The sequence below is a fragment of the Petaurus breviceps genome, unplaced genomic scaffold (genome assembly GCF_028583685.1).
Source record: "Petaurus breviceps papuanus isolate PSGF00001 unplaced genomic scaffold, PetGlider_PUasm1.0 90823, whole genome shotgun sequence".
NCBI classification, from domain to species: domain Eukaryota; kingdom Metazoa; phylum Chordata; class Mammalia; order Diprotodontia; family Petauridae; genus Petaurus; species Petaurus breviceps.
Window position 1 is genome coordinate 1385485 of NW_027187352.1, and position 21592 is coordinate 1407076.

Here is a 21592-nt window from a genome sequence, read left to right on the forward strand (position 1 = left end):
GTTTCCAGATTTGGTTTTGAAAAATTCTGCATCAGCTTGATCTCAGCAGTTTTGGCTCATGTTAGCATGGCCTAATTGGGAATGTATGGATAACGTTTGGTGGATATAGAGGCTTATTCTTCAAAAAGAAGATAGATCTATAAAGCATTTTCTCTCTTTTTTTCTTTCTAGGGGTTTTCCAGTTTTATTCTAAAGTGGAAACATGTTTAATATGATTGTACATATATAGCCTATAACAGATTGCTTGCCTTCTGGGGAGGGGGGAAAGGGAAGGAGAAAAAAAATATGGAATTCAAAATCTTATAAAAGTGAATGTTGAAAGCAATCTTTACATAAAAAAAATACTATTAAGTGGAGGAAAAAAAACTTAACCCCCCCCCCCAACTTCAAATGCCAAGAAAAAAAGAAAAGATTCCCTACCAACTACACAGCCCTACCTGCTATTGCTTCTACCCTCTATCTACTGACAACACCAAATAAAAATAACTGTGAAGTGATTAGCACAGTGCCTGGAAAATGATTAGTGGTATATACAAATGTTAGTTGTTGTTGCTGTTATTATCATTATTATGATTTGTAATAGCTGTCTCCCACACTGGGCTCATTCAATTATGAGGCCAAAAGGTTTTTCCTGGCTCCCCCATTACAATGTGAGCTCCCTGAGGGCAGGGACCCTATTTCTGCCTTCTTTTTGTATCCTCAGAACTTAGCACAATGTCTGGCACATAGTAAAAGCTTAATACAAGCTTGCTGACTGGTGACAGTGAACCCATTATCTTGAAAGCAGCTTGTCCTCCTTTTGTCCTCCAACAGCTCTTGTTCTATGAAAAAGTTTCTGTATCTGTAGCCAAACTATTCCCGTTAACTTCTTTGCAATGTTTCTAAAGTCATTTAGATTATATCTGTCAATGTGCTCAATAAGTTAAGGGGGCCTACCTATTACCTTTTTGGCCTCTCAGCCAAGCTAGCCTTATGCATAATGCCTTTGGGTTTTGCAAATATACTTAGAAAACAGAGGAATAGCTAAAGCTATCTAGTTTGTTTCTTCTTTTACCAGGTGAGGCCCAAGGTCATTATCCATTATCTGGCAGGATGAGGATCCTGTCCAAAAACCTGTCAGTTATGCTTCTATCTCTACCAAAGCAGGGAGTGGTGGGGTAGTGGTGGGGTGGCCATGGTTGGGGCATCTCCAGTCATCCTGATCTATATCTGGCCACTGGACCCAGATGACTCAGGAGAAGAAAGTGAGGTTGGTGACGTTGAACTCACTTAAATCCAATTCACTTGCAAGTCATGGTATCATCTTCCTCAGGTCAAGGAATTCTTCAAGAATGAAAGATAAATAACAACCTGTGAGTAGTCTAAGCTGGCCCAACGAGGACCCAACTTGGGCAACTTAGCTATTTCCACCTTCCTTCCTTCTTCCCCTCCCTCCATCTACATGGGGCACCAAGTCCTTACCTGCAGGTGCTCTGCCCAAAGGAATGTAAATTTTGATGGCTGAAACCTAGCAAGATATCTTGGGGTTTATGGGCTAGATTTCTTACTTAAGACCATACCTTAAACCCAATTTACTCTGGCTCTCTTTGATTGGAACAATAGAAGCCATCCCAAGCACTACTTAAGGTCTGATGACTCAGAGTGACTGTAAAATAGTAATTGTTTCGGTTTCTTCCAGAAACTCTGGGGGTCTTCCTCTCCCAGACTGTTTTTTTTTAATTAGGTAAAAGGGGCCATTCCTTGGCTCATTTCTTAACTAGCCTTAATCAACTGAAAGGGCCAAGGTTTCCACTGCATCCAGGGCCATCTCCAGTCATCCTGATCTATATCTTGCCACTAGACCTAGATGGCTCAAGAAGAAAAAAGTGAGACTAGTGACCTTGCTAAGTCCTTCCTCACTTAACAATTCACTTGCAAATCATGGCATCATCTTCCTACAGTCAGGGTCCTCTGGGAGAACAAAGGACAAACAACCATCAAAAAAAGAAGACTTGAATGATCACCTGAAATGCAGAGTTAAAAGGTTCTTGGGGTTGGGGGAGGTCCATCAGTCCAAATCTTGGATCCAATCCATAATGTTTCCCATGCTGTCACTAGATCCTGCTTGAAGAACTTTAGTCATGGGAAACTAACTGCCATTCCATTTTTGAATAACACGAATTGTTAGGAAGTTTATTTTTATATTGAGTTAAAATCTCCCTCCCTGTAATTTCCTCCTATTGATCCTAGTCTTCATTTCCAGGGCCAAGTAGAATCAGTTTCATCCCTCCGCCACAAAACAGCCTTTCAAATAGTTACATCTTTTCTGGTATTCTTCTCACTAATCAACAGGTTATCAAGGAATCTAGTTGGATGAAGGCAGAGCTTGTGTTACAATGGGCTTTTTGGAGTTTTCCTCTTGTGGGTAGATTACTGTCCTGAGTTGGCAGCAGCTACAGTCCATACTTAGGTCTCCAGAATTGCAAACTTCCAAGTACCCAAAGTGAGGGAAAGGCCATGGGTCCTCTGTCCTGCCAAGATTGAGTCAGGCCTCCTCTATTACCACTTCCAAGGACAGGGTGCTCTAGTATTGAGAACAATGATGGGAGCCTCAGTTAAGGTTTAGAATTCCCCTAGCATTTGTCTCCTAGGCCATTTAAATATGGTCTATTGTGCAAACTGTTTGTGAACAAAGTATTTAAATATGGGAAATTTTTTAGCATTATGAATCTGAAAGTTTTTATTATAGTTTGGGTAACAATATGGTTGGTGTTGACAACTAGGAACTTCCTTAGATGGGTGGAGGCACGGCTAAAATTGGAACTAAGGGTACCTCTTATCCGTTCTTTATGGAAAAAAAAAAATGAGAGAAAGTCTTCGACCTAACCGATAAAGAAAATGAAGTTTTTCTGAACATACTGGTATGAACAAAAAAAAGGAACTATCAGGCAGGTACATGGCTCAGTGGATAGACTTCTGGGCCTGGAGTCAGGAAGACCTGACTTCAAAAGAGGCCCCCACCTATTAGCTGTGTAATCCTGGGCAATCCTCGCCAGTATCCTTGCCAAGAAATCTCCAAATCGTATCATAAAGAGTTGGACACAATTGAAATGATTGAACAGCAATAAGATAATAATTGTAACGTACTTAGCACAGTGCCCAGCACATAGCAGATGTTACTTAAATGTTAGTTATTATTACTAATTTCTTATTACTTCACCACACAAGCCTTATATACATTTCTGCTAACACTGTTAATAAATGTAAAAGTACTGGAGTTGGACTTAGGAGATCTGACTTCAAATCTGCCACTGCTCATGGTGTTCTTTGTGCCTGGAAATATTATATCCCTTTTCACCTGTTGAAGTTTTTCCCATCTGTTAAAGCACAATATGAATGCTTCCTCTTCTAAGAAGCCTTCCTCTAATCCCCTACATGGTAATAACTTCTTCCCTTGGATCTCACACAGCACTATATATTTATTGTATATCATTTTTTGATACTGATATGATAATATTGACTGTATAAACAATACACTGTATTGTGATAACATAAATATATTTATATATAATATATATTAATTGTATATTATTACATTCCATTATTATCTGTGGTTGTATCTTATCTAAACTTTTTTCCCTTCAAGCAACAGTACAGTGCTCTGCCTATACTAATGATTAAATAAATGTCCGATTTATGTTTTACGTTTATTTGTAATTTTGGATATTATAGACACATACTTAGGGAATTCACAAAAATCTATAGTGTATTTCAGGTATACAATGTATCTGGAATAGGACTAATAGTGGTTTCCAGACCCTGAATTCCATAGCAACAGCTCATTTTGAATCTTGAAATACTATAAAGAGCTATCTTAAAAGCCCTGTGTTTGCCTAATTTAACAAGCATTTTATGTGCAAGGTGGTGGGGATACAAAGACAAAAATAGTCTCTGCCCTCAAGGAGCTTATGTTCTACATGAGGAGGAACAGGGTAGAGGAGAGAGACAGAAGTATACAAAGTAATTTCACAATGGAGAGAGTGGTGATAAATGGGAGGATTAGGAAAGAACTCTTCTAGTAGGCTCCTGACTCATGCTTTAAAGAAAGAAAGCTATGGATTCTAGAAGGTGGAGGAAATGAAAGGTATTGAAGGCAAAAGCATGTAGAGCCATGATGCAAAGACTGAAGGCAGGAGAAGGAATGCTGTGTATAGGGTGAAGAAAAACCTGCCTGGAACAGAGAGTACATCTCAATAAAAACTAGACCAGGAAAGATAAGTGGGAGCCAGGTATATGAAGAGATTAAATTAACATATCAGATTGAGGGGTTTGTATTTTAATCCTAGCAAAAGCTGTTGAAGATTTTTTAATAGAAGGGTGATGTAGCAGATCTGTGTTTTAGCAATAACAATTTGGCAAAAAGGTCAGTACAAACATTCCTCCTCACTTTACATCTTAGAGGCAATATGATAACTCAAAGGTTTTAAACCTTAGATAGTATCTAGTCCAATGCTCTCTTTTTACAGATGAGGAAACAGGTATAGAGGGCTAAGTAAGTTGGCTCAAGGTCACACAATCAGTAAGAAGCAAATTCAAGATTCAAACCCTGGTGTTTTGACACCAAATTCAGTGTTCTTTATACCATACTTTACTTGCCCAGGCTCACACAGCTTCTGGATTACTGAGCTAGGATTTGAACCTAAATGTTCCAATCCCTAGTGCAACACTTCATTATGTTGTGCTGTGATGAGGCCTGGGTTAAGAACTATGGGTTGTCAAAGGATCCAGGGGCTAAGAAGATGCTGAGGCAACAGCAGAGGAAAGAGATGGCAGGGCTCAAACATACAGAGGCAGAGGTTCTATGAGATAATTATCCATGAGGTGAATAAATGAGGGTCTATGTGACAAAATTTTACTGTCCTCTCAAGATGGAAGAAGCAAAGGTATATTTCAGATCAGGATTCCACAAATTTGCTTAAAATCAGCTTTACAATATGGTTTTTAAGAGGTCCTTCATCCCTCCCCCCCAATTTCCAATATCTGGTGCAACCTATTTGCCTTTCATAAGAAAACTTTAAGCAAATCTGCTTTCCAGTTTCTAGTCTCCAAGTCACTTTTTTCATCCTTCTCTTGTCCATTAGCCAATACAAATTCTTAGGTTCTAAGGCTTTATGGTTCTAGCCTGGCCCTTCTAATGAAGTACATATGAAATCAATGATGTGTACACTCCCTTCTACCAATACAGCTCAGAATCCAGTTATCTCCTCTGTTCCTGTTCCATGTTTTTTTTTCCCCCATAAATCCTATGTAGGGAACCCACTCATTAATAAAAGCCTTCTTGTCATTCTGCTACTTCATGGGTAGAAGTACAGCATTTTTATATACAGTCAACCTGTTTATCCCTCATTCTTGCTATTTCACCTCCTTTTCCAGTCATAACTATCTTTTATGATACTTCTCACATCAATCCACAATGTGCTGTAAGCTACTTATGCTTTTGAACCCTAAACCTGTGACTCCCCTACAACTCTGGATTTTAAGAGATTAAGGTGCCTTATGAATTGCAGTCATATAACATTAGCTATGCCACAGGCCCTTTGCTATAGTTGTAAAGCCCTGTAGATCTAGTCTAATGAGAAACAGGGTAACAGTTAAGAGGGACTGGAGATGTCAGCTCCCAGGCAGGCAGAATTGTAAATCCTTTAGCTAAATTTCAAAAACTTGTCAAAGAAGGAAAGAGGCTCAGTCAGAGTCACACAAGCAAGTGGCAGAGCCAGAACCTTAAACACAAGACTTCACTCCCAATCCAAGACTCTTTTCATTATACGATGCTGCATTTCCCATAATTAAAAAAAATATTTCATCAACTACATGTTCTTAGAATCAGCTTCAAATCAAAAGACCTCACTTTTGGAGTTATGCTACTTAATTGCTATATAACCTAAGGCAAGTCATTTTATTTCTCTGTGCCTCAGTTTCCTAATCTGTAAAATTGAGAGGTTGGTCCCTTCCAGTTCTAATATTCTAAGTGTAAGTAGAAGACATAGCCTATGCCCTAAAAGAATTTATAATTTGGGGAGGAAACAAGATTCAAAAACAAAATCCTCATAAATAGAAAACAAGGCAAAAAAATATAATATAATAAAACATTAAGTTGAATATAGTAAGATTGTACCATGTGAAACAGAAAATATGTGACTCAGGTAGTGAGAAAGGAAAAAAATGAATGCTGATTGGAAGAAGAGGCAAAGGTTCCATGAAGGAGGTAGAATTTCAGTTGGCCTTAAAGAAGAAATAGGACTGAGATGGTCAAGAGCATTTCAGGCAGGAAGAACAGCAGAAAGGCACAAATAAGCCATGAGTGTGATGCAAACAGTGTAGAGGTTGGCCTAAAAGGAGCAAAGCATAATACTGGGGATTCTGCTGAAGCTAGCTTCTTTTGGGAGGGCACCACAGTCCCATAATCTGAGGGTAGTTTTCTGAGGATTTGAAATCTGTTTTCACAGCATGTTCCTCCTCAGTTTTGATAAGGAAATCTGCTATTTCCTAAGTGAATGTTCTCATTTTGTTGTCTGGACACCCAGAACACTAGTGGACAATTCGGGGCACTTTACAAATAGCCAACAGTCCACACTGTACTCAGTTTAGCAGCCACATTGTACTTGCCTCTGATATTCAGGTCTTCAAAATTAAAAACCTGCTGAATAATTCTTCTCAAAGAGGGGATTAGACTTGTTATTTTAAAAACATACACAAACACACTGAAGTCAATACCAGCAGAAGTGTCTGCTGTGCTCAGCAGTGTTTAAATCAGCAACAAGAACACGAGCCAAGGACATTCAGGGAGGAAGGAAGGTTAAGACACAGTATTGAGTGGATCCATACCATCATTTCCACCCCTTAAAATAAAGGCATAACTTAAAAAACAACAACAACAACAAAAACCCAGAACATTCACATAAGTTACAGTTGGTCAGACTGTTATTCCAACAGACTGTTACATGTTATCTTCCATCTAAGAAGCTGATGATAAATAACAAAGTTATAATAACAACAAACAGATCAATGAATCTTCAGTTCTTGATTTGCTTTGATTTGGCAATTGGGGAGGCAGGGTTGCTACTGTTGCTAGTCCTTCCTTTTCAAAGAGGACCATGGCATTGGTGAGGTGATGTGATGATAGGAAAGTGAATTGGATTTAAGTGAAAAAGGGCTGTGCAAGGTCACCAGCCTCACCTTCTCCTCTGGAGTCATCTGGGGCCAGCGGCAAGATATAAGTCAGGGTTCCTAGAGATGGCCCAAAATGCAGTGGGAGACCTTAAACTTTTTAAGCTAAGTTCTTTAACAGGTTTCAATTTGACTGAGGCAACAATACCCATTCAGTGAATAAGGCTAGGTAAGAAATGAGGCAAAGAACGGTCTCTTTTACCAAATCCAACACCCCCCCCCCAACCCCAAACAACAACAACAGCAAAAAACAAACAAACAAAAGAAAACCCCCCAAAACACAGACCTATCTGGGAGGGGAAGATCCTCAGGGTTTCTGGCCAAAACAGAAACAACTACTATTTACATTCACTCTGAACCAATCAGGGTCCAAACAATGACCAAATGGGGCTTGGACAAGAGTGATTTGGGTTTAAGGCATGGTCCTTAAGAAAAAATCTAAGCCCCAAGATATTTTGTGAAGTTTTAGAGATCAAAATTTACATTCCTTTGGGCAGAGTATATACAGGTATAGACAGAGGAAAGGGGAGGTAGAAGAAGGGAAGGGAAAAAAAAGGGAAGGGGAAAAAAGGGAAGAGAGAAAAAGCTGTGTTGCTTAACTGGTCAGTTCTGGTGGGGAAGCTCTTACTACTATTCACAGAGGTTGTGTCTGTTCTTCATTCTCAGAGGACGATGATGCCATGAAATGCAAGTGAACTGGATTTAAGTGAGGAAGAGCTGTGCAAAGTCGTCTGTCTCACTTTTTCCTTCCTGGGGAGACATATCAGCTAAAATGGAAAGGAGGAAGACAGCATTGCTCAAACACACCCCTAAGAATGGCACTAGCTTCCTTTACAGGAAAAGGCTGCCTACAAATAGGACATAAAATTAGGGAGAGCTAGGACTTTGGGGTTTGTGTTGCTATACTGGCCCATCAAGCTGCTGTCATTGAGCTGACTGTCCTTGAAGGGAAGAAATTACTGGAGAAAGGAGCCCTCTCTCTACCTGCAAAGTGAGCAGCTCCAATGGAGTCTGCTGTTCCTGGTAGTCTCTCTTTGTTTTTCTCTGGAGAAATGTCACAACTCCAGGGTTCTGCTGTGAGCTCTCCAAGGTTTGAATCAAAAAATAGTGATGGTTTTGGCAATAATGATTTGGTATTGTTTCTAAGCTGTTGATCTGAGATAGCTGTAGCCAAGATAATATATTCAAAATACCTTTTGAACCTTGCCCTTTTCTCTTGGATATGACCCTGAAAAAGTGACAGAACCCTGACAGCTATCAACTGTTATTCACTCCTCCCCTCCTTCAATGTTTCAAAGGCCCCTCTCTTTTCAGTTTTCACCCATTTCAATTTTTCTGCTTTCTATTAAGGAAGAAAAATATTTTCCTTTAAAATTCTGGCCACTTAAAGTAAACTCTTTGGCATAAAGGGACAATGTAATAGCTTACAAGCAAAGTGTTAAAGTTCAGGGAAGGAAACTACTGCAGCTATGACTGATTACTTTTTCCTGTCCCATATGAAGAAATTGATGGGTTCCCCCCCCACCCCTTCTTCTTCTTTTTCTTTTTGGTAGGCAGATAAGCCTAAATTAGAGAAAGATTGAAGGCCAAATACATTTGGATTCTTGGATCTATCTTCAGATACACAGGGTATGTACATATTTTTTTTTGGTAGTAGCTTACAGGTTTATTTAACACAAATAAAAATGTGCAAAGCTTTTTACTCATTTTCTTCACTTCTCAGTCTAGCATTTGGATCAGTGATCTCGATGGCCAGCTGAGCTGCTCTCTCAACAATAACTTTCCGATTCTTAGAGGAAATGTTGTGAGCAATCTCAGCACAATAAGATTTGTTGCATATCAGGAGCACTTCTAGCTCTTTGACACTGTGCACCAAAAACTTCCTGAATCCACTTAGCAGCATGTGTTTTGTCTTCTTATTGCTTCCATAACCAATATTGGGTATCAAGATCTGGCCCTTGAATCGCCTCCGCACCCTGTTGTCAATGCCTCTTGGTTTATGCCAGCTTCTCTCTTGACATATCTGTTGGACTGGTGGCAGATGAACTTCTTGGTCCTCTTCTTGACAATTTTAGGCTTCATGAGGGGTCTGAGGGCGGGCATGGCGCTGGCGAAGAGACAGCAGCCCCTCCACTGGAAGTGCTGACAGAAAGATGCAAATAAATTCTTGGCCAAGTGTTTGTTAATTCTGACATGGCCTGCCTTTCTAACTCATTAAAATTCTATTACAAGAACATTTAAGCATTCTAGGCCTAAATAAATAATTCACTAGTACTTCTAATGAGTTTCTCTGATTATGATTATTGTGCTTATCAGATAAACTGAGGCAGATGGGAAGTGACTTGTCCAGGGTCACGTAATTAATAAGTGTACAAGGCCACATTTGCATGCACATCCTTCTGACTGGGAAGCACTTTATCATCTATCTATCCATGATTAGATATATAGAGAATATAAATATATGTATGTGCAGAAATGTATATATTTGTATATGTGTATGTGTATATACATACGTATGTATCTCTAATTTCCCTTTTACTTGCCAGATATACCACTTAATGGATGTACCAGGTCCTGTTTCTATGCGATTTGCTCAGGGCACTACATTTGCCCTGGTGTGCTGACTTTGCTTTCTGAATATCTTCTTCATTATCTTCTGGCTGACAACCTGGAAAAGTTTTCTTTTGGGATTTTTATTTTGGTTTTGCCAAAATATTTTGCAACACAGATCCAAACACCTTTCATTTATGCATGTTCATCTAAGCTTATGCAATTTCATGCTTTATAACAGCCATCTATGATGGGACTTTTACTCCTCAAATCTATCCTTTTTTTTTTCACTGACATCAAAACTAAATGGTTGAATTTATGCTTTTAGTTACCTTTTTTTTTTTGGCGAGGGCTATTGGGGTTAAGTGACTTGCCCAAGGTCACATGGCTAGATTTTTGTGTTCAGTGTCTGAGGTCGGATTTGAACTCAGGTCCTCCTGACTCCAAGGTCAGTGCTCTATTCACTGTGCCACCTAGCCACCCCTTTTAGTTACCTTTTAATTGCTCAAATGTTTTCTTTACTTGGTATATAGCTTTATTAAAGTCAATAGTCCTGGTATTTGAACTTATTACACAGGATTCTATGAACTAACTTTTGTGTCTCTTGTTCAAAAGCAGCTTCAAGAGCTTGTCTTTAAACAAATCTTCATCTTGACAAACTGCACACATTTTAATTTTAGTTATTCCAAACAATTCTTTACATGTACTGTTCTGATACCATTCTAGGAACAGTGAGTGGGAGTTGGAAAAGCAGATTACAGATCAATAGTAAGAAAAAAACTTCTAAATTATCTGGGCTATCCCAAAGCAGAATGGGGTTGCCTCTGGTAGGAGGAGATACTCTACTACTGAGGGTTCTCAGTTAAGGGTGGATAACTACTTGCTAAGGATATTGGAAAGGGGATTCCTGGTCAGGGAAAGATCAGACAACTTTTTTTTGTCAATAAAAATTACTCAAATAATAAAAAAAAATGTTATTTCATTCAACCCAATGTTCGAGCCTGTCAAAATCTTTTTTGCTTTCTGATTTTATTGGTCAGTTGATTATCTATGCCTTCTTATCACTTGTCTCTTGTGTTCTCTTTGCTTTTTTCTAGCTATCCAGATTGCAAACCTTTTCCTCTTCAATTGTTATTGTTTTTCAATAATCAATCCTTGTGACAAATATTCATAGTCAAACAAAAATTCCAGCATTGGACATGTGAAAAAATGTCTATCACATTTAAAAATTTATGCAATATCTGCTTTTAAAATTTTCTACCAAGCAAAGTTCAAACTCTTCTGGCCCAACATTTAAAGTGCCAACTCACTTTTCCATCCTGAATTCCTATTACTGCCCTTCAATGCTTTTATGCTTCAACAAACCTGGACTATTTCATCTACAGAGCACAAATAGGTCTGCCTCATGCCCTCTGACTGATAAGCCTTTGCTCCTGCTGTTCTCTAAGCCTGGAAGGCTTTAATTTTCCTGTTTTATCCACAAACTTTTACCCATCTTTTAAGGATTCCCTGACTGATAATGACCTTTCCCCTCAGAGACACAGGATCTTGTTCCACAGCTTTATAAATGCATTCAGCATGCAACAATGTATATTATAATTGCCTGTTATAATTTTAATTGTATTTCCCTTGACTATGAGCTCCCTGATGCTACCTAACTTTGTATCTACCCAAGCACTCTTATGAGGTGCTTTTAAAATTGGAAAAATACTTCGGATCATAACATTACAAGGGACTTTAGAGATCATATGGTCCAACCTGTCTATTTTATAGGCTGGGTAACTGAGGCCCAGAGAGGTTGGCATGATGCTTACCAAATAAAATACAGACCCAAGATTCAAACTCAGATCTTCTCAGTGGAAATAGCACTGGATTCAAAGGGCCTAGATTTGTCAATTTTGGGTACCTCAATGGAAATATACATTAACTAAGGTTTCCATAAAAATATATACATTTTTTATCTTTTTTTTTTTTTGGAGGGGGGAAGGCAGGGCAATTGGGATTGTGACTTACCTAAGGTCACACAGCTAGTAAGTGTGTCAAGTGTCTGAGGTCCCATTTGAACTCAGGTCCTCCTTACTCCAGGGCCAGTGCTCTATTCACTGTGCCACCTAGCTGCCCCTCAACATGTACATTTTTTTAAACCAAAACTAACTTGCATGTTTTTGTCAGGAAGGACACTGATAAGCTGGAAATTATTAAAGCAGCCTGGTTTATGAAGGGACTAGAGAAACAAAAGGCCATACCAGAACTCTTTGAAGAAACTGAGGATGATTCACTGGGAGAAGAGATTTCAGGAGTACATGATCACTGCTCAGCCCCAGAAACCCAAATCAACAGCAATGGGAGAAAGAAAATTGAACTGGAAGTAGATTTTTGGCTTAATATGAAGAAATTTTGTTGATGTTGAGTCATTTGAGTAGTATTTGACTCTTTGTTGACCATATTTAGGGTTTTCTTGGCAAAGATACCAAAGAAGTTTGCCATTTCCTTCTCCAGGTCATTTACAGGTGAGGAAACTCACGCAAAACAGGGTAAGTGACTTGCCCAGGGTCACACAGCTACTAAGTGTCTGAGGCTGGATTTGAACTCATGAAGATGAGTCTTCCTGATTCTAAGCACAGTGCTCTATCCATTTTGTACCACCTAAGCAGCCCTAATATGAAGAAATACATCTTAAGAATTATTATAGTTGTCTCACAAGTGCAATGAATTACCTAGAAAAGTAATCAACTGATCAATCAATCAATCAACAAGCCTAAGAGCTTATAGTATATCAAGAAAAATACTACCGACATGTGTACAATAAAGCAAAACAAAATTTATACAAAGTCATAGTGGAAGGTGATGCTTACACTGAAATACAAGGAAAATGGGGAATTTTAAGAGAGGGAGGTGAGGAGAAAGTGAATTCCAGGCATGAGGAACAGCTTATGCAAAAGCAGAGATGAGAAATGGCATAAAATGTATGAGGAAGAGCAAGGAAGCCAGTCTGACTGAATCTCAGAGGATATGGAGTTTGGAAAGGTAGGCTAGAACTAGCTCATGAAGGACTTTAAATACCAAACACAGAGGAGTCTGTACTTTATCTGAAAAAGACTAAGGAGTCCACGGAGCATTGTGAGCAAGTAAGCAACAGAGTTACACTGATAGCTTTTCCAGCCTTTCTTAGTCTCACCTCTGAGATTATTCCCAATTTACCTGTCTGTATTTTGTTTGTAAATGGTTTTTTTTGCATGTTAACTCCCCCGAGAGTCTGTGAGATCCTTGAGAGGCCTGTCATCTTACCTTTCTTTGTACCCCCAGAATTTATTTGCCCAACACTGTAGGTGCTTAATAAATGCTAACAGTCTGACAAGACTGGCTGCTTTAGGGAAAAAGCAGTTTGAGAGCTGTGGTTCCCTTCACTGAAGGTCTCCAAGTAAAGGCCAGGTGACTACTTGTCACGGATGTGGCTGAGAGGATTCCTGTTCACATTGTATATTAGATTTGATGACCTCTGTGGTCCCTTCCAACTCAAATTCTATTATTCTAATTCAAGTCCCAACAAGATCAAAACAGGGCCCCTTTTTCTAACATTGGTTTCTCCTAAGATTATATTCTGAACAACAGACAAAGAAAGTCATTAAAAAAAAACCCACAAAATTTTAATTGTGGGAAGAGAATGAGAAGGAATGAAAAACAGAATTATCCATCTAATGATCAGAACATTTGAGATGTAATTATATTTTCAAATTGTACTTGAGAACTGTGAGTGCCACTTAATTTCTTTAGGAATCTAACACACATCTGATTCCAACGGGGGCCAGACTAACAACTGGTATTTGCAATTGCTACCTACCAACAGAAGTATAAATACTGGCATTTAAAGAATATCTTCACCACCTATGCTTGGGACTTGAAAAACATCTTCTGAATGATGTGAATATTTCTGATAAGAGTCCAATATCCTTTACCACAGGAATTCTGAAACTAGTACTAACTTGCATGTGAATGAGAAGTATCTGGAGGAATGAGAAGGAAGGTTAATTAAATTATGAGTCCATTCTTAACGCAACCTTTGGTATTCAATTACTTTTTAAAAGTCTGTCTTTCTATTCTTTAGGTTTTCTCACTATTTTAGATTATAACAGTTTAAATTTTCTAGAAAACCATGACTCTCTGTGTGTTTGTTTTTGAGTTGGATACCCATCCTTTGAAGTCCAACTCAACTGTCACCTCCCCAACAAAACTTTCCTGATCCCTACTGTCAATAAAAGACCTTCCTGGAACCTCATGTAGAGTTCATATCTTTATAACACAATTTTTTTCAGGAAATATTAATTTTTGTATGTGTGTTATATTAATTTCCTATAATGCGACAGTTAGGTAACTCAACAATGTCCTGGAGATGAGAAGACCTGAGTTCAAATCCAGCCTCAGACACTTACTAGCTATGTGATCCTGGGCAGGTCACTTAATCTGTTTGCCACAGGTTCCTTATCTACAAAATGGGAACAATAGTAGCACCTTTTTCCCATGGTTGTTGCAAGGATCAAATGAAATAATTGTAAAGTGTTTACCATAGTGCCTGGCACACAGTAAACACTATATAAATATTAGCTATTATTATTATGATCATACTAGATATGAATTCTAGGAAGGAAAGGACTGTATCCTCTAAACTTTGGATCTTCCCCAATACTGACATAGGACATCCTTGCTTAATTAAACTGAATTTTGGTTTAGGGTCAGAAAGATAAAGCACCAAAGATGGCAAGAAAGACAACTTCTGTTATTTATATGCTAACAAAAATCAAAACAAATTTTGAAAACTTCTGGAGAGCTAGAGGACTACTACAGACAGCTCTTTTTTTTTTTTTTTTTGCTTTTTGGAGGGGCAATTGGGGTTAAGTGACTTGCCCAAGGTCACACGGCTAGTTCTTGTGTTAAGTGTCTGAGGCTGGATTTGAACACAGGTCCTCCTGATTCCAGGGCTGGTGCTCTATTCACTGTGCCACCTAGCCGCCCCCAACAGCTCTTTTTTGACTATGAGTGAATTTAACTCTAAATGACAGTAGGCTGGCTGACCAAGATTAACATTAGCTATTATGATAAGGAAAAATGGAGTATAACTAAGTAGACATCAGTAATATTTTTCATCCCAAATAATGTATGTGATATCAATATCCATACTTAATATCTGGTATAATGCAAGAATTCACTGACTTTATGAATTCAAAATAAAAAAGGCATTAGCATACTTTGGGTAGAAGTAGAAATGGCAAAGATTCTTATCTTTTTTCTTCTCTTAAAATTTTTTTCTTAATTTTGTTCTTTTTTTCACCTTGTAAATCTTTCAATGGTGACCTGGCTTCCTCTTTTGTTGTCCCAACCTGAGCTCCCTAATCCTGACAGAATGTTCTACCTTTATGCCTGTCTTTTGTGTGATAACAGTCTTGTAGATTATTTTCTGTCTTTCCATTTTTAAAACCATCACTTTAGTCATCTCACAACTTGATTATTATCACAGTCTCTCTAGGATTTCCTTGTTCAATCGGATCTCAACTTGGTCCAGCCAGCCAGCCCATCCTATACACACTGACAAGAACAATCTTCTTCAAAGGCTTTTTCTATCATGCTACTCTTCTGCTAAGATACCTAGAGTAATATCCAAATGACTTTCATTAAAAATCAGGGGCACAGAATGTCACAATTAGAAGGGCTCTTGGAGATATTCTAATCTAATCTTTTCATTTTACAGATAAAGATAAATCACAGAATCTATGAACTGAAAAAGATGCTGTAAGGCGTCATCCATATCCCCCTACAATATATACAACATAAGATTATTCAGACTCTCTCTGAAGGCTTCCAATTAAATGGAATCCACTTTTTCCTAAGGCAGCCCGTCCACTCTTGGACAGCTCTGATTATGAGGAAGTTTTTCCCTTCCAAAAGCCTAAATCTGCCTCTTCAATTTCCAGTTATTGTTTCATGATCTGGCTACTAAGATCAAGCAGAATACATCTTAAGATATTAATAGAGCATATTAACAACTCTCCAACATGCTTATTATACAGTTATACAAATGAATTGTGTTTTTGTCTTATTACCTTGTAAAACTTTAAGTTTTATGAAGGCAGAAACAAGATCTTATTGGGATTTCATCTCTGCTAGCACCTTGCAGGATCTAATATGTGTTTTATGAATGCATGGACAAGACTTCAAACACTCAAAACACAGCTGTCTTATTCCCTCTAGCCCACTTACAAATTTGGAAAAGGTAAAGTGAATTGTCTAAGGAGACATAGCTAAGGAGTGTGAGAACCAGGATTCCATAATCTTAGTCTTGTTCTTTTAATTATTTCACACTGCTTCCAAATTTTTCAATATGGCAGTCTAGTGTAAGCTCAGGACATCCTCATGAGCTCATAGAAAAATAGCTTAGTTAAGTTCTGCAAGGCCTATCACCAGAAAGTTGGCTAGCCAATTAATAATTTTTGTCCTAGCAACTCACAAAACCATCTACTAAGGTCTGGAGGAGATGCAATCTGCTCTTGTGGAAGGAGTACCCACAAGGATGAAATCCCAAATGCAGAAGTAAAAATGATAGTGCTCTCATTTTTAAAGCTCTACATTTTATGAAAACTCCATGAGGTAGGTAGTGTGGGTATTCTTATCCCTATTTAACACAGGGCAGAGTAAGGAACTAACTTGGTTAGTCATAAAAGACCTGGGTTCAAATGCTATCTGTACCACTTATTCCCAGTGTGATTTAGAAGTTGCAAAGAGAAAGACTTAGGCTCCATGTTAAAACAAAACAAAACTTCGTAATTCAAAGGGGGATAGGCTGCCTTCTGAAGTAGTTAATATATTTCCTTTCTCTGGTCACTCAGCGAGTCAGTCAACTAGCGATTAATAAATGCCTACTATGAGTCAGGCACGGCGCTAAGCACTGGGGATACAAAGACAGGCAAAAAAATAGTTCCTGCCTTTGAGGATCTCACAATCTAATGGAGGACACAAAATGTGAACAATTACATACAAACAAGTTAAATATGTACAAATTAGGGATGATCAATAGAGAGAAGGCACAAGCATTAAGGAAGACCAGGAAAGGTTTCTCATAGAAGGAGGGATTTAGTTGGGACTTGAAGGAAGCCAGGAAGTCAGAGGTGCAGTTGAGGAGGAAGAGTATTCCAGAATGGGGGACAGCCAGAGAAAATACCCTATGCCAGAGATGGAGTATCTTGTCTGAGGAACAGCTAGGAGGCCAGGGTCACTGGATTTGAGTACATGTAGAAATAGAAAGTGTCAGAAAGGTGTAAGACTGGAAAGGTCAAACAGAGGACTCTGTATTTCATCCTGGTGGTGAGAAGAAGCCATTGTGGTTTATTGGAAAAGGAGGGTTCCTGTGCCTTATGGAAATCACTTTGGCATTTGAGTGGAGGGGATCTCAGAGACTGTCTAATTCAATCCATAATTGCTGAATAAGAATTGCCTCTTCAATACATCTAGCAAGTGGTCATCTACCGTTTGCTGGAAGGGCTGCTTGCCTCAAGTCTCTCCACTTCAGTTCACCCTCCCCTCAGACGTCAAATTAATCTTCGTAAAGTACAGTTCTGGTCACATCACTCCTGTGCTCAATGAGCTCCAGTAGCCTATTATCTCATTCTCTTCCTAACTCTCTGAAGTCTGGCTTCTGATATCATTCCACTGAAACCTTTTTCTAAAGTTACCAGTGATCTTTCAATTGCCAAATCCAAAGGCGTTTTCTTAATACTCATCCTTACCGACCTCTCCTAAGCCTTCACCACTGTCAATCACCCTCTTCTCCTTGATACTTTCTTCTCTCTAGGTTTTCTTGACACTGTTCTCTCTCTTCCGCACTCCTCAGTGGTGCAGTGGATGGAGAGCTGGCCTCAGGGCCCACACAGCTTCAAGTTCTGCCTCAGATATACAATGGCTATGTGACCTTTGAGCTCTCAAGGAAAGTTGCTTCTATATCCCTGAACACGAGCAGATACTCTGGATGATATTAGATGTTCTGCTCTGAACCTGGCTCTCCTAGGAGCAGAAATTTTCACTGGAGTTCAAGTGACACAATGGTTACTTTTATACTAGACAGAAGACTACAGAGTTTTAGAAAATGATTTTATTTTGAATTTTCAGTTTCACAACTGTGCCATGAAGAAATCATGTGACCTTATTTTTTTCTTAACAGAATCACTGTATAAAGGGGTATGGACTTTTCCACACATGGCTGTGGAGATTTCTTCCACTAGGATTTATAGGAGGATTCTTCATTCACTTGTAAATAAAATATGAATTTCAAACCATCAACTTAAAAAAAACCCCAAGAAATTTGTCTTTTGGTGTTCTAAGCAACTAATACTACAAGTTACAGAGAACGTATTTACTTGTATCATTAGAGGAAATTTCCTCAATAACAGAATCCATATGGTCATGAAGTCACAGGTCTAATCTGCATACTCATCTATATGAAAATATATGAAAAAAATAATTTTTTATCAATAATTTATTTTTCTCTCCCTCTGATTCCCCTTCCCCCTGCCATTTCCATTGGGGGGGGGGGGAGAAAAAAATTCCTGAAACAAATAAGCATAATCAATCAAAACAAATTCACATGGTGCCCACATCCAAACATATAATTTATTCTGCATTCTCTCAGTCAGCAGGTGAGTGGCATTCTTCATTACAGGGCCTCTGAAATCATGATGGATCTTTGCCTTGATCAGAGCTCCTAAGTTCTTTGAAATTGTTGTTTTTATAATGTTGATGTTATAGCATAAACTGTACCTATTATTGATAATAAGATATTGAGGCTCTGCTGTTCACTCTCTATGTGATGCTGGGCTGGTCCCTTCTTGTTTCTGGGCCTTACTTTACTTTTCTTTAAAATTAGAGGCTAAACTAGATCAGTCGTTCTTCTAATATGATGTAGGGTTCCCAAGACCTTTTCAGCAAGTCCACAAGGTCAAAGTTATTTTAATAATACTAAGACATTTCCATTTCTAATAGAGTAAATATTGGTAGATAGAATTTGCATAAACAAGAACTCTTTAGGGGCCTCAGGGTCCTGAGACCCCAAAGTTTGAGAGCAGCTGGACCAGAAGATGTCTAAGAGCCCATGAACATTCTGTACAGCTCTGACAATTTCTTCAGATTTTTTTCCAGTTCTGACAATTTCTTCAGATTTTTTTCCAGCTCTGACAGTCTATGACCATACAGTGAAAACATTCTGTGATGTTACAATCACAGGATTCCCTACTTTCAAGTAAGAATACATTTAAACTCTCCCCTAAAGAAAGTAATCTAGGATTTTTCTTTCAGATATCCAGCAAATTTAGCACACAAAATGCCTTGGTAATAAACTCTCACTTGGCTCCCATTCGCTCTCCCAGGAAAAATTTCCTACTTTTGAACAATATTCCATCATGCTTGCTTAGGAAATCACAGTGAAGAATGTTTCCACTTCCCACCTCTAAGAATGAGGAAATTCCAAATGACACAAACTATAACAGATATGCTCTTTTTGCTTGCACAAAAAAAAAAAGTCTAAAAAGCCGCAATTTGGTTGCAACCCCCACAAAAGGTTTGCAGCAAATTCTATTCTGAATCAGGGTAGAAAAAGCCCCTGAGATAGCGTGACTGTATTTCCCCACTTGTCTTTTCAAATGAAAATAAATTCAAAGCCTAGCACTCATGAGTCAAATGCTTGGAAACTCCCTAATACTTCAGTTTGAGCTGGACTTGATCAGCCAGAGGAATCAATTCTCTCTTTTAAAATCTAATGTTGGGGCAGCCAGGTAGCACAGCGAGTAAAAGCACCAGCCCCAGAGTCGGGATGACCTGGGATCGAATCCAGGCTAAGATACTTACCACCACACCCAGAAATAACTGGCCGTGTAACCTTGAGCAAATTACTTAACCCCAATTGCTTAGGGATGGCCAGGTGGCTCAGTGAGTAAGAGCACCGGTCCCAGAGTTGGGATAACCTGGGATCAGAGTCGGGATAACCTGGAATCGAATCCGGGCTCAGATACTTACTACCACACCCAGAAATAACTGCCTGTGTAACCTTGAGCAAATTACTTAACCCCAATTGCTTATTAAAAAAAAAATCTAATGTTAATCTTCCAGAGAAAAAAACTCCAGTTACTACCCCTCTCCAGCTACACCTCCCTGTCTGCATCCTCTCTATTAGCTAGTCTGATAGGATGATAAAATTAAGATCAGCTACAAAAAAAGAAGCCTAATGAATTAGATATTTTTGAAAGTCACATGGCCACCCAGGGGAACAATTAACACTAATTCTATATGCTTAATCCCTAAGAGTTTTACATGGTCAAGAAGGAAGGCTGCAGTGGCTGCATGTCTGTGTAGGTTTAGGGGTTATATTTTTAGGAGTAATGTATGATAAATCAGAGTTATAATCAGAGGAAGGTGGCTGGAGTGGAGATGACTACAAAGTATTCTACAGGAAAATCAATCGAAGGAACTAAGGATGTTCAACCTAGAAAAGGGAACAAGGTAGGGAAAACATGATGGCCACCTTGCAAGTACTGAACAAGCTGTCAAGTAGAAGAGCTATTTTAGCCTTGAGGGCAGAAACTGGGGCAATGGAGAGAAAATAAGCAGTTCTGCATTCTATGATTTCTTCCTTACTCCTCTCTTCCCCTTTTCTCTACTGGAGCACTTTTCAGTACCCTGCCCTCTTCCCAAATATTATAATCATCCTTTTGCTGAAAGAGAGACACTAAAACACTGCTGGTAGATCTGTGAATTAGTTCAAATATCATGGAAAACAATTTAGAATAAAGCTAAGAAAATGACTAAATAGTTTATGCCTTCAGACTCAATACCCTAAGCAAGTCAAAGAAATAAATAGCACATAGAAACCAAAATATTCAAAGCAATACTCTTTTAGTAGCAAAAAATGCCTATAAGAGATAATGAATAGGAAGAATAAAGGAACACACAGGAAGTTGAACTGATGCAAAGTTAAATAAGTAGAACTGGGAAAACAATATAAATAATGATGAGAAAGAGGGATGTGACCTCTGATTTTATTGTGTAGGAAAACTCCCAGGTTAAGAATGCAGGTCAACACCTTCTCTGCAGAAGCTGAAATGAGCATTGAGAGATGGGAGTATTTTGCCCAAGTACACACAGCCAGTGTTTTTCAGAGGCAAGACTTGACTGTAGGTCTTTTGGGCATCTGAAGTAGACTTTTTGTCCACTACCCCACAGCAATTCTCAAACATCTGGTCTCAGGAACCCTTTATAGCCTTAAGACTTCTTGAGGACCTTAAACAGCTTTTGTTTATATGTATTCTAGGTACTGCCATTTGCCACATTACAAATTATAAAAATACTTAATTCACTTAAAATAGCTATAATAAATCAATTTCATGTTAACAAAAGTATCATTTTTAATAATAGCTATTTTCCAAAATAAGAAATTTAGCAAAAGGAGTAACATTGTGTTATATATATTCTCAATATTCTTTAATATTAAATAAAAAACAGCTGCATTCTCCTATCTGTTTCCACATTCAATTTGTTATATGTTATTTTAGTTAAAAGTATATGAAGAAAATCTGGCCTCATGCAGATATAGAGTTGGAAACAGAAGGATTATTTTAATAAACAAATGATGTTTTTTTCAAATGCTTTATTGACTTCTGATTTACATCATTCATTTCCGCCAGATTTTGAGTTACAAATTTTTTCCCCATTATTCCCCTACCCACCGCCCCAAAATAGCAGTGCCACAGGATATCCCCTCCTCCAATCTGCTCTCTCCCATATTTTCTCCCATAGCCCTTTC

The 21592-nt window shown here is 38.4% G+C and overlaps 1 protein-coding gene and 1 pseudogene across 1 annotated transcript in view; both read right to left on the bottom strand.

Moving 5' to 3' along the window:
• FCHSD2 (FCH and double SH3 domains 2) overlaps positions 1 to 21592 on the bottom strand; it is a 366482-nt gene that overhangs the window by 123527 nt on the left and 221363 nt on the right. The gene's annotated exons all lie outside the window — the stretch shown is intronic.
• Positions 8847 to 11664, bottom strand: LOC138148365 (large ribosomal subunit protein eL32 pseudogene; annotated as a pseudogene).